Raw genomic sequence first — 13,765 nt, forward strand, 5'->3', positions numbered from 1 at the left:
GAAGGGCCCTGATCCAATAGGACTGGCATTCTTGTAAGAAGAGGAAGGGACACCAGAGGCCACACAGAAGACTATGTGAGCACATTGCAAGAGGCGGTCATTTGCAAGCCAAGGGGAGGGGCCCCAGGAGACCCCAACTTTGCTGATACCTTAATAGTGGACTTCTGGCCTCCAGAACTGTAAGAAAATACATTTCTGTTCTTTGAAACACCAAATCTGTGATATTTTGTTATGGTGGCCCTAGATAACTCACATAATGTTTAAGCACAACCTCTGACTCACCACTGGCATGGGCAGATTCAGAAGAAAAAGACCCAGACTGAACAGGGCTTCCCTTAGACTGTAAGCAGAACAGAGGTGGGGGCTGAGTCTGAGTTGTTTCTCTCTGTATACGCAACAGCCTCACAGAGCTCAGCACACAGAAGCTGTCCTGTGAATGTCAGATGGACAGATAAACAGGTGAGACAAGGACTAACTGGAGACGCTGCCCACATCAGGACCTTGGAGAGCTCCAGACCTCAAGCTGGGAACTCTCTCTGCTCAGGATTCCAATGGCTTCAAGGTACTTCTTAGTCAGCTTTGACCTCTTCTTTGATTGATACTAAAATTTGATACTTTTACCTAAGATAGAGGTCACAAGGAGCTTAGTTTCAGGACTCGTGAAAAGATGGTAGGCCCAGAACGTTTAAGTATATGGCAGGATTTTGGGATCCCTGTGGATAATCTCAATGCCTCAGACTCCGATAGGGTTTGGTATGGCATCCATGTTAGTATTTCTCCCATGTAGGAGTCCTGAAGGTGTTTCAAAACAGATGGATAGATGCAACATTTGCGCATGTAAGGGCATCATGAAAAACTAAATTATGGCCGGGCGCGGTGGCTCAAGCCTGTAATCCCAGCACTTTGGGAGGCCGAGACGGGCGGATCACGAGGTCAGGAGATCGAGACCATCCTGGCTAACACGGTGAAACCCCGTCTCTACTAAAAAAATACAAAATTAGCCGGGCGAGATGGCGGGCGCCTGTAGTCCCAGCTACTCGGGAGGCTGAGGCGAGAGAATGGCGTAAACCCGGGAGGCGGAGCTTGCAGTGAGCTGAGATCTGGCCACTGCACTCCAGCCTGGGCGACAGAGCGAGACTCCGTCTCAAAAAAAAAAAAAAAAAAAAAAAAAACTAAATTATGACATGGTTTGAAATAGGTAGAAAATGGACAATTTTGTGAATAACTTATTAAAAATAAAATGATGATCCCAATACCATTGGATGAGAATCTATAAAATATAACTGAGTTATATAAACTGCTAGCCAGATGGTGGAGCCCGGAGGGGCAAGGGCCGGCACTTTCATGTCTTTTGAACAAGGAAGATGGTGCCTGCCAGGTAGGAGAGCCCTGCCTCCTCTCAGAACCCCCACAGTCTTCGTCCCATTTGGTCCTGCTGTTCTTACCTGTTGCCCTCTCCATATCTCTTCTTGTTCAGTTTGGTCCATCTCTCTCTGGAGTTGTTCCCCATCTCAGTCTCCCTGGTAACTCTTTCCTGTCTGTATGTGAGAGTACCTTGGAGAGAAGGCAGCTTCACCTTCTGCAAGTGGTCCCTGACATACCCTCATCCCTACCTGCCCCAGCTCCCATGTTGGTATATAAAAATATCTTTACAGTAAAAAACAGAGCACACTCAGCCCCATTGCTGTTTGATGTCCTACACAGCCTCAGGACTCTGCAGGGAGTCTCCACCAAGAAGAAGGCCCTCACCAGATTTGGTCCCTCAACGTTGAACTTCTCAGCCTCCACAACTAATTGTACTAATCATCAATTTATTCATGAAGCATGACTTGGATTGAACAACATAAGCTGGGTCAAGCATTTGAAGATGCTTTTGAGGTACTGAGGCAACATCCAACTTTAGATCCTCAGAACTCCTAATTACAAAAATTACCTGTCTTTCATCAACTGTTGTCTTCATATCAGAGGAAATTCCAGCTGCTATGAGTGTTGCCTACAGAGGAACCTGTCTACAATTGGAGAACTATGATGGCAGGGCTGTGGACTTCTCTTTTAAAGGAAATATTCATCAACCTCTGCAGAGCATAACTGAAAACCAGCTGGTACAACCTGCTCTTCTCCAGCAAGAGGAAGAAAAGGCAGGAAGAAGCTCTGGCTATTGAATGCCTTCACAAATCCCTGTGTAATTCTGAAATGGCATCTTGACACCTTTCAGTTTGTAACAAAAAACAAGGAAACTTCCAAACTTTGGAGCAAGAGAAAAGGCAACCAGAATACCATGACTTTCCAGAAATGGCCAGGGCACTGAGGAGCTGTGGAGGAACTGGGGAAATCACCAAAACCCAGTGCCATTTCAGTGAGGCCATTCTCCAAAAACTCTCCATCTTATTTCTTGGGGAAAGAGTTCTTCTACTTACAATATGATCAACCTGATCAAGAATATATTGGTTTCTATAACTGTGATGCAGATTATAACTATACAAATGCCAATTACCGGAAGCTAAACCACCCTGATTCCTAAATATAGTCTTACATTTCATGGTTTCCCGGTATGAGAAATTGCTAGGAGCCTGAGATTTTTTCCCTTGAAGCAAATACTGAAGATAAAAAAACCAATTAACTTTGTTGTTGCTATCTTGTATCCAATGGCATAAAATCTATACTAACTTGATTAGAAATTCTGCCAATGAACAACTTTATTGTTTCAAATGATGAAACCCATTCAATAATATAGGCTCAATGGCCTTGCTCTTACTGTTCCCTATGCAGCAACTTTCTTCTGCACTAAAGTGCCAATACAGACACTGAAGACATTGATTTAAATACATATATATATAAATAGATATTTAAATATGCAATATACAGATACTTTATATATTGATTTAAACATTTTCCTCTCATAGATGAAAAATTACTCTAACGTATATTGATGGCTTCACAAAAAATCATTTACAAAAAATAATTGCATGTGATACAGTGTTTGTGCCAACATGTGTTCATGGCTTTAAAGACTTCAGTGGAAATGTCTATTCAGGTCCCTAGCCCATTTTTAAATTGGTTTCTGTTTTCTTGTTAAGTTTGAGCTCCTTATAGATGTTGGATATCGACCCCTTATAGATATTGGATATTGACCCTTTATAGATGTTGGATATTGACCCCTTGTGGATATATGGCAGGTGCTTTTTCCCAGTATTTAGGTCATCTCTGCACACTGTTGATTGTTTCCTTTGCTGGGTAGAAGTTTTTTGGTTTGATGTAATCCTATTTGTTTAGTTTTACTTTTGTTGCATGCACTTTTGGTGTTAAGTTCAAAATAAAATTGCCCAGACCAATGTCATATAATTTTTACTCTCTGTTTTCTTCTGGCAGTTTTAGAGCAAGTTTATCCAACCTGTGGTCTATGGGCTGCATGCAGTCCAGGACAGCTTTGAATGTGACTCGACACAAATATGTAAACTTTCTTAAACATTATGAGATTTTTTGGTGATTTTCTTAAAGCTTATCAGCTATTGTTTGTGTGTGTGTGTGTGTGTGTGTGTGTGTGTGTGTTTTTTGAGACAGAGTCTTTCTCTGTCACTCAGGCTGGAGTGCAGTGGCATGATCTCGGCTCACTGCAACCTCTGCCTCCCAGTTCAAGCAATTCTCCTGTCTCAGCCTCCCAATTGGCTGGAATTACAGGTCTGTGCCACCACACATGACTAATTTTTGCATTTTTAGTAGAGAAGGGGCTTTTAAAAAAATACTTTAAATTCTAGGATACATGTGCACAATGTGCAGGTTTGTTACATATGTATACATGTGCCATGGTGGTGTGCTGCACCCATTAGCTCATCATTTACATTAGGTATTTCTCTTAGTACCATCCCTCCCCTGTCTCCCCACCCCACAACAGGCCCCTGTGTGTGATGTTCCCCGCCCTGTGCCCAAGTGATCTCATTGTTCAGTTCCCACCCATGAGTGAGAACATGCGGTGTTTGGTTTTCTGTCCTTGTGATAGTTTGCTAAGAATGATAGTTTCCAGCTTCATCCATGTCCCTACAAAGGACATGAACTCATCCTTTTTATGGATGCATAGTATTCCGTGGTGTATATGTGCCGCATTTCCTTAATCCAGTCTATCATTGATGGACATTTGGGTTGATTCCTAGTCTTTGCTATTGTGAATAGTGTTGCAATAAACATATGTGTGCATGTGTCTTTATAGTAGCATGATTTATAATCCTCTGGTTATATACCCAGTAATGGGATCACTGGGTCAAATGATATTTCTAGTTCTAGATCCTTCAGGAATCACCACACTGTCTTCCACAATGGTTGAACTAGATTACACTCCCACCAACAGTGTAAAAGCATTCCTATTTCTCCACATCCTCTCCAGCACCTGTTGTTTCCTGACTTTTTAATGATTGCCGTTGTAACTGGCATGAGATGGTATCTCATTGTGGTTTTGATTTGCATTTCTCTAATGACCAGTAATGATGAGCATTTTTCTCATGTGTCTGCTGGCTGCATAAATGTCTTCTTTTGAGAAGTGTCTGTTCATATCCTTTGCCCACTTTTTGATGGGGTTGTTTGACATTTTCCTATAAATTTGTTTAAGTTCTTTGTAGATTCTGGATATTAGCCCTTTGTCAGATGGATAGATTGGAAAAATTTTCTCGCATTCTGTAGGTTGTCTGTTCACTCTAATGATAGTTTCTTTTGCTGTGCAGAAGCTCTTTAGTTTGATTAGATCCCATTTGTCTATTTTGGCTTTTGGTGCTATTGCTTTTGATGTTTTAGTCATAAAGTCCTTGCCCATGCCTATGTCCTGAATGGTATTGCCCAGGTTTTCTTCTAGGGTTTTTATGGTTTTAGGTCTAACATTTAAGTCTTTAATCCATCTTGAATTAATTTTTGTATAAGGTGTAAGGAAGGAATCCAGTTTCAGCTTTCTATCTATAGCTAGCCAGTTTTCCCAGCACCATTTATTAAATAGGGAATCGTTTCCCCATTTCTTGTTTTTGTCAGATTTGTCAAAGATCAGATGGTTGTAGATGTATGGTATTATTTCTAAGGGCTCTGTTCTGTTCCATTGGTCTATATCTCTGTGTTGGTACCAGTACCATGCTGTTTTGCTTACTGTTGCCTTGTAGTATAGTTTGAAGTCAGGGAGCGTGATGCCTCCAGCTTTGTTCTTTTTGCTTAGGATTGTCTTGGCAGTGCGGGTTCTTTTTTGCTTCCATATGAACTTTAAAGTAGTTTTTTTCCAATTCTGTGAAGAAAGTCATTGGTAGCTTGATGGGGATGGCATTGAATCTATAAATGACCTTGGGCAGTATGGCCATTTTCATAATATTGATTCTTCCTATCCATGAGCATGGAATGTTCTTCCATTTGTTTGTGTCCTCTTTTATTTCATTGAGCAGTGGTTTGTAGTTCTCCTTGAAGAGGTCCTTCACATCCCTGTAAGTTGGATTCCTAGGTATTTTATTCTCTTTGAAGCAATTGTGAATGGGAGTTCACTCGTGATTTAGCTCTCTGTTTGTCTGTTATGGTGTATAGGTATGCTTGTGATTTTTGCACATTGATTTTGTATCCTGAGACTTCGCTGAAGTTGCTTATCAGCTTAAGGAGATTTAGGGCTGAGACAATGGGGTTTTCTAAATATACAATCATGTCATCTGCAAACAGGGACAATTTGACTTCCTCTTTTCCTAATTGAATACCCTTTATTTCTTTCTCCTGCCTGATTACCCTGGCCGGAACTTCCAATACTATGTTGAATAGGAGTGGTAAAAGACGGCATCCCTATCTTGTGCCAGTTTTCAAAGGGAATGCTTCCAGTTTTTGCCCATTCATTATGATATTAGCTGTGGGTTTGTCATAAATGGTTCTTATTATTTTCAGATACATCCCATCAATACCAAATTTATTGAGAGTTTTTAGCAGGAAGGGCTGTTGAATTTTGTCGAAGGCCTTTTCTGCATCTATTGAGATAATCATATGGCTTTTGTCTTTGGTTTTCTTTATATGATGGATTACGTTTATTGATTTGCATATATTGAATCAGCCTTGCATCCCAGGGATGAAGCCAACTTGATCAGCTTTTTGATGCGATGCTGGATTCGGTTTGCTAGTATTTTATTGAGGATTTTTGCATCGATGTTCATCAGGGATATTTGTCTAAAATTCTCTTTTTTGTTGTATCTGTGTCAGGCTTTGGTATCAGGATGATGTTGGCCTCATAAAATGAGGTATGGAGGATTCCCTCTTTTTCTATTGATTGGAATAGTCTCAGAAGGAATGGTATCAGCTCCTCTTTATACCTCTGGTAGAATTCGGCTGTGAATCCATCTGGTCGTGGACTTTTTTTTGGTTGGTAGGCTATTAATTATTGCCTCAATTTCAGAGCTTGTTGTCGTTCTATTCAGGGATTCAACTTCTTCCTGGTTTAGTCTTGGGAGGGCGTATGTATCCAGGAATTTATCCATTTCTTCTAGGTTTTCTAGTTTATTTGCATAGAGGTGTTTATAGTATTCTCTGATGGTAGTTTGTATTTCTGTGGGATCGGTGGTTATATCCCCTTTATCATTTTTTATTGCGTCTATTTGATTCCTCTCTCTTTTCTTCTTTATTAGTCTTGCTAGCAGTCTATCAATTTTGTTGATCTTTTCGAAAGACCAGTTCCTGAATTCACTGATTTTTTGAAGGATTTTTTGTGTCTCTATCTCCTTCAGTTCTGCTCTGATCTTAGTTATTTCTTGCCTCCTGCTAGCTTTTGAATGTGTTTGCTCTTGCTTCTCCAGTTCTTTTAATTGTGATGTTAGAGTGTCGGTTTTAGATCTTTCCTGCTTTCTCTTGTGGGCATTTAGTGGTATAAATTTCCCTCTACACCCTGCTTTAAATGTGTCTCAGAGATTCTGGTATGTTGTGTCTTTGTTCTCATCGGTCTCAAAGAACATCTTTATTTCTGCCTTCATTTCGTTATTTACCCAGTAGTCATTCAGGAGCAGATTGTTCAGTTTCCATGTAGTTGTGTGGTTTTGAGTGAGTTTCTTAATCCTGAGTTCTAATTTGATTGCACTGTGATCTGAGAGACAGTTTGTTATAATGTCTGTTCTTTTACATTTGCTGAGGAGTGCTATACTTCCAACTATGTGGTCAATTTTGGAATAAGTGTGATGTGGTGCTGAGAAGAACGTGTATTCTGTTGATTTGGGGTGGAGAGTTTTGTAGATGACTATTAGGTCTGCTTGGTGCAGCGCTAAGTTCAAGTCCTGGATATCCTGGTTAACTTTCTGTCTCGTTGATCTGTCTAATGTTGACAGTGGAGTGTTAAAGTCTCCCATTATTATTGTATGGGAGTCTAAGTCTCTTTGTAGGTCTCTAAGGACTTGCTTTGTGAATCTGGGTGCTCCTGTATTGGGTTCATGTATATTTAGGATAGTTAGTTCTTCTTGTTGAATTGATCCCTTTACCATTATGTAATGGCCTTCTTTCTCTCTTTTGATCTTTGTTCGTTTAAAGTCTGTTTTATCAGAGACTAGGATTGCATCCTGCTTTTTTTTTTTTTTTTTTTTTTGGTTTTCCATTTGCTTGGTAGATCTTTCTCCATCCCTTTATTTTGAGCCTATAGGTGCCTCTGCACATGAGATGGGTCTCCTGAATACAACACACTGATGGTTCTTGACTCGTTATCCAATTTGCCAGTCTGTGTCTTTTAATTGTGGCATTTAGCCCATTTACATTTAAGGTTAATATTGTTATGTGTGAATTTGATCCTGTCATGATGTTAGCTGGCTATTTTGCTCATTAGTTGATGCGATTTCTTCCTAGCATCGATGGTCTTTACAATTTGGCATGTTTTTGCAGTGGCTGGTGTTGGTTGTTCCTTTCCATGTTTAGTGCTTCCTTAGGAGCTCTTGTAGGGCAGGCCTGGTGGTGACAAAATCTCTCAGCATTTGCTTGTCTGTAAAGGATTTTATTTCTCCTTCACTTATGAAGCTTAGTTTGGCTGGATATGAAATTATAGACTGAAAATTCTTTTCTTTAAGAATGTGGAATATTGGCCCCCACTATCTTCTGGCTTGTAGTGTTTCTGCTGAGAGATCTGCTGTTAGTCTGATGGGCTTCCCTTCGTGGGTAACCCGACCTTTCTCTCTGGCTGCCCTTAACATTTTTTCCTTCTTTTCAACCTTGGTGAATCTGACAATTATGTGTCTTGGGGTTGCTCTTCTCAAGGAGTATCTTTGCAGCATTCTCTATATTTCCTGAATTTGAATAGTGGCGTGCCTTGCTAGGTTGGGGAAGTTCTCCTGGGTAATATCCTGAAGAGTGTTTTCCAACTTGGTTCCATTCTCCCTGTCACTTTCAGGTACACCAATCAGACATATATTTGTTCTTTTCACATAGTCCGATATTTCTTGGAGGCTTTGTTCATTTCTTTTTACTCTTTTTTCTCTAAACTTCTCTTTTTGCTTCATTTCATTCATTTGATCTTCAATCACTAATACCCTTTCTTCCACTTGATCGAATCAGCTACTGAAGCTTGTGCATGTGTCATATAGTTCTCGTGCCATGGTTTTCAGCTCCATCAGGTCATTTAAGGTCTTCTTTATGCTGTTTATTCTAGTTAGCCATTCGTCTAATCTTTTTTCAAGGTTTTTAGCTTCTTTGTGATGGGTTCGAACATCCTCCTTCAGCTCAGAGAAGCTTGTTATTACCGATCTTCTGAAGCCTGCTTCTGTCAACTCATCAAAGTTATTCTCCATCCAGCTTTGTTCCATTGCCAGTAAGGAGCTGCATTCCTTTGGAGAAGAGGCACTCTGATTTTTAGAATTTTCAGCTTTTCTGCTCTGGTTTCTCCCCATCTTTGTGGTTTTATCTACCTCTGGTCTTTGATGATGGTGACCTACAGATGAGGCTTTGCTGAGGATATCCTTTTTGTTGATGTTGATGCTATTCTTTTCTGATTGTTAGTTTTCCTTCTAACAGTCAGGACCCTCAACTGCAGGTCTGTTGGAGTTTGCTGGAGGTCCACTCCACACCCTGTTTGCCTGGGTATCACCAGTGGAGGCTGCAGAACAGCAAATATTGCAGAACAGAAAATGTTGCTGCCTGATCCTTCCTCTGGATGTTTCATCTCAGAGGGGCACCCAGCTGTATGAGGTGTCAGTCGGCCCCTACTTGGAGGTGTCTCCCAGTTAGGCTACTCGGGGATCAGGGACCCACTTGAGGAGGCAGTCTGTCCATTCTCAGATCTCAAACTCCATACTGGGAGAACCACTACTCTCTTCGAAGCTGTCAGACAGGGACATTTAAGTCTGCAAAAGTTTCTGCTGCCTTTTGTTCAGCTATGCCCTGCCCCCAGAGGTGGAGTCTACAGAGGCAGGCAGGCAGGCCTCATTGAGCTGCGGTGGGCTCCACCCAGTTTGAGCTTCCCAGCTGCTTTGTTTACCTACTCAAACCTCAGCAATGGCAGATGCCCCTCCCCCAGCCTCGCTGCTGCCTTGCAGTTCGATCTCAGACTGCTGTGCTAGCAGTGAGCAAGGCTTCATGGGCATGGGACCTCCCAGCCAGGCTCGGGATATAATCTCCTGGTATGCCATTTGTTAAGACCATTGGAAAAGCGCAATATTAGGGTGGGAGTGTCCTGATTTTCCAGGTACTGTCTGTCACAGCTTTCCTTGGCTAGGAAACGGAATTCCCCGACCCCTTGTGCTTCCCAGGTCAGGTGATGCCCCGCCCTGCTTTGATGCATACTCAGTGGGCTGCACCCACTGTCAAACAAGTCCCGGTGAGATGAACCCAGTATCTCAATTGGAAATGCAGAAATCGCCTGTCTTCTGCATCACTCATGCTGGGAGCTGTAGACTGGAGCTGTTCCTATTTGGCCATCTTGGATATCTGCCTTGAGAAGGGGTTTCATCATGTTGGCCAGACTGGTCTCGAACTTCTGACCTCATGATCTGCCTGCCTTGGCCTCCCAAAGTGCTGGGATTACAGGTGTGAGCCACCGTGCTCAGCCTGTTAGTATATTTTATGTGTGACCCAAGACAGTTCTTCTTCCAATGTGGCCTAGGGAAGCCAAACAAGTGGATACCCATTTTAGAGTTTCTGGTGTTATGTTACAGTCTTTGGTCCATTTTAAGTTGATTTTTGAATATAGTGTGAAATAGGGGTCCACTTTCATTCTTCTGCATGTGGAAATCCAGTTTTCCCAGCATCATTTATTGAAGAGAATGTCCTCGTCTTCTTGGCACCAGTGTTAAAATCAGTCACCTGGACATGCGTGGGTTCATTTCTAGGCTCTCTGTTCAGTTCCATTGGTTAATGTGTCTGTTTTTCTTCTTTTTCTGGTCAATTTTGTGCTATTTTAATTACTATGACTTTGGCATATACTCTGAGGTCAGGTGATGTGATACTTTTTTTTTTTTTTTTTGTATTTTTGTAGAGATGGGGTTTCATCGTGTTAGCCAGAATGGTCTCGATCTACTGACCTTGTGATCCGCCTGCCTTGGCCTCCCAAAGTGCTGGGATTACGGGCGTGAGCCACTGCGCCCAGCCGGCGGTGTGATACTTAACAACTTTGTTCTTATTGCTCATGATTGTCCTGGCTATTGATGGTTTTATGAGGTTGTATATGAATTTTTTATTACTATTTTTTATTTCTGTGAAACAGACATTGAGATTTTGTTAGGGATTACATTGAAACTGTAGGTTGCTTTGGGTACTATGGACTTCTTAACCATATTAATTATCCAATCCATGAATATGGGATATCTTTCTGTTTATTTGTGTCATCTTCAATTTATTTCATCAATGTTTTATAGTTTTCATTGTCAGGTCTTTCATCTCCTTGGTTAAATTTATTCCTGGGTAATTGTTTAAAGCTATTATGAGTGGGATTGTTCTCTTGATTTCTTTTTCAGATAGTACATTGTCAGTATATACAGAGACTACTGATTTTCGTGTGTTGATTTTGAGTCCTTCAGCTTTACTGTACTTGTTTATAAGTTCTGAGAGTGTTTTAGTGGTGATATAGTGTGGCTATGTCCCCACCCAAATCTCATCTTGAATTATAGTTCCCCATAATCCCCATGTGTCTTGGGAGGGACCTGCTGGGAGGTAATTTAATCATGGGGGGTTACACTCATGCTGTTCTCGAGATAGTAAGTTCTCATGAGATCTGATGTATGTTTGTTTGTTTGTTTTTGAGACAGAGTCTTGCTCTGTCGCCCAAGCTGGAGTGCAGTGGCACAGTCTCAGCTCACTGCAACCTCTGCCTCATGGGTTCAAGGGATTCTCCTGCCTCAGCCTCCCAAGTAGCTGAGATTAAAGGTGCATGCCACCACACCTGGCTAATTTTTGTATTTTTACTAGAGATGAGCTTTCACCATGTTGGCCAGGCTGGTCTTGAACTCCTGACCTCAGGTGATCTGCCTGCCTTGGCCTCCCAAAGTGCTATGATTATAGACGTGAACCAGCACACTCAGCCCCGAGATCTGATGGTTTTATAAGGAGCTTTTCCACCTTTTGCTCTGCACTTCTCCTTGCTGCTGCCATGTCAAGAAGGATGTGTTTACTTCCCCTTCCAACCGATTGTAAGCTTCCTGAGGCCTCCCCAGCCATGCTGAACTGTGAGTCAATTAAATCTCTTTCCTTTATAAATTACCCAGTCTCAGGTATGTCTTTTATTAGCAGGGTGAGAATGGATGAATATAGTAAGTTGGTACCACAGAGAGTGGAGCACTACTGTAAAGATACCCAAAAATGTGGAAGCAACTTTGGAACTGGGTAATAGGCAGAGGTTGGAACTATTTGGAGAACTCAGAAGAAGACAGGAAATGTGGGGAAGTTAGGAACTTACTAGAGACTTGTTGAATGGCTTTGGCCAAAATGCTGATAGTGATATGGACAATGAAGTCCAGGCTGTGGTGGTCTTAGATGGAGATGAGGAGTTTTTTGGGAACTGCAGTAAAGGTCACTCTTGCTATGCAAAGAGGATGGTGGCATTTTGCCCCTGCCCTGGAGATCTGTGAAACTTTGAACTTGAGAGAGATGATTTAGGGTATCTGGCAGAAGAAATTTCTAAGTGGCAGAGCATTCAAGAGGAAGCAGAACATAAAAGTTTGGAAAATTTGCAGCCTGAAGATGTGATAGAAAAGAAAACCCCATTTTCTGGGGAGAAATTCAAGCCAGCTCTGGACATTTGCACAAGTAACAAGGAGCCAAATGTTAATCACCAAAACAATGGGGAAAATGTCTCCAAGGCATGTGAGAGACTTCCACAGCAGCCCCTCCCATCACAGGCCTGGAGGCCTAGCAGGGAAAAATGGTTTCATTGGCTGGGCCCAAGGCCCCCTGGTATGTGCAGCCTAGGGACTTGGTGCTTTGCATCCCAGCCACTCCAGCTGTGGCTAAAAGGGACCAAGGTACAGCTTCAGAGGATGCAAGACCCAAGCCTTGGCTGCTTCCCCATGGCAGTGAGCCTTCAGGTGCACAGAAGTCAAGAACTGAAGTTTGGGAACCTCTGCCTAGATTTCAGAGGATGTATGGAAACACCTGGATGTCCATGCAGAAGTTTGCTGCAGGGGCAGAGCCCTCATGGAGAACCTTTGCTGGAGTCATGTGGAAGATAAATGTGGGGTTGGAAGCCCCATACAGAGTCCCCACTGGGGCACTGCTTGGTGGAGCTGTGAGAAGAGAGTCACCATCCTCCAGACCCTAGAATGGTAGATCCACTGACTGCTTGCACCATGCACCTGGAAAAGCTGCAGACATTCAATGCCAGCCCATGAAAACAGCCAGGAGGGGGGCTGTACCCTGCAAAGCCACAAGGATGGAGCTGCCCAAGGTCATGGGAGCCCACCTCTTGCATCAGCATGAGGTGAGATGTGAGACATGGAGTCAAAGGAGATTAATTTGGAACTTTAAGGTTTAATGATTGCCCTTTTGGATTTAGGACTTGCATGGAGCCTGTAGCCCCTTGGTTTTGGCCAATTTCTCCCATTTTGAATGGGCATATTTAGCCAATGCCTGTACCCCCATTGTATCTAGGAACTAACTTGCTTTTGATTTTACAGGCTCATAGGCAGAAGGGACTTGCCTTGTCTCAGATGAGATTTTGGACTTGGACTTTTGAGTTGATGCTGGAATGAGCTAAGACTTTAGAGGACTGTTGGAGGGGCATGATTGTGTTTTGAAATGTGAGGACATGAGATTTGAGAGGGGCCAGGGATGGAATGTGTCCCCACCCAAATCTCATCTTGAATTGTAGTTCTCATAATCCCTGCATGTCTTCGGAGGGACCCAGTGGGAGGTGATTTAATTGTGGGGGCAGCTACCCTTATGCTATTCTCGTGATGGTGAGTGAGTTCTCATGAGATCTGATGGTTTTATAAGGGGCTTTTCCCCCTTTTGCTCTGCACTTCTTGCTGCTACCATGTGAAGAAGTATGTGTTTGCTTCCCCTTCTGCCATGATTGTAAGCTTTCTGAGGCCTCCCCAGCCATGCTGAACTGTGAGTCAATTAAACCACTCTTTTATAAATTACCCAGTCTCAGGTATGTCTTTATTAGCAGTATGAGAATGGACTAATACAGGTGGAGTCTGAGTTTTCCACGTGTAGGATCACTTTGTCAGTAAACAATGGCAGTTTCACTAGCTCTTTTCTTATTTGGATGTCTTTTGGTTTTTCCGTGCCTGATTACCCCAGCAAGGACTTCCATTTATATTAATATATTGCGTGGATGCAGCAAGAGTGGGCATTCCTTGTCTTGTTT

This window comes from Trachypithecus francoisi, unplaced genomic scaffold, assembly GCF_009764315.1.
Source record: "Trachypithecus francoisi isolate TF-2019V2 unplaced genomic scaffold, Tfra_2.0 Lachesis_group2, whole genome shotgun sequence".
NCBI classification, from domain to species: Eukaryota; Metazoa; Chordata; class Mammalia; order Primates; family Cercopithecidae; genus Trachypithecus; species Trachypithecus francoisi.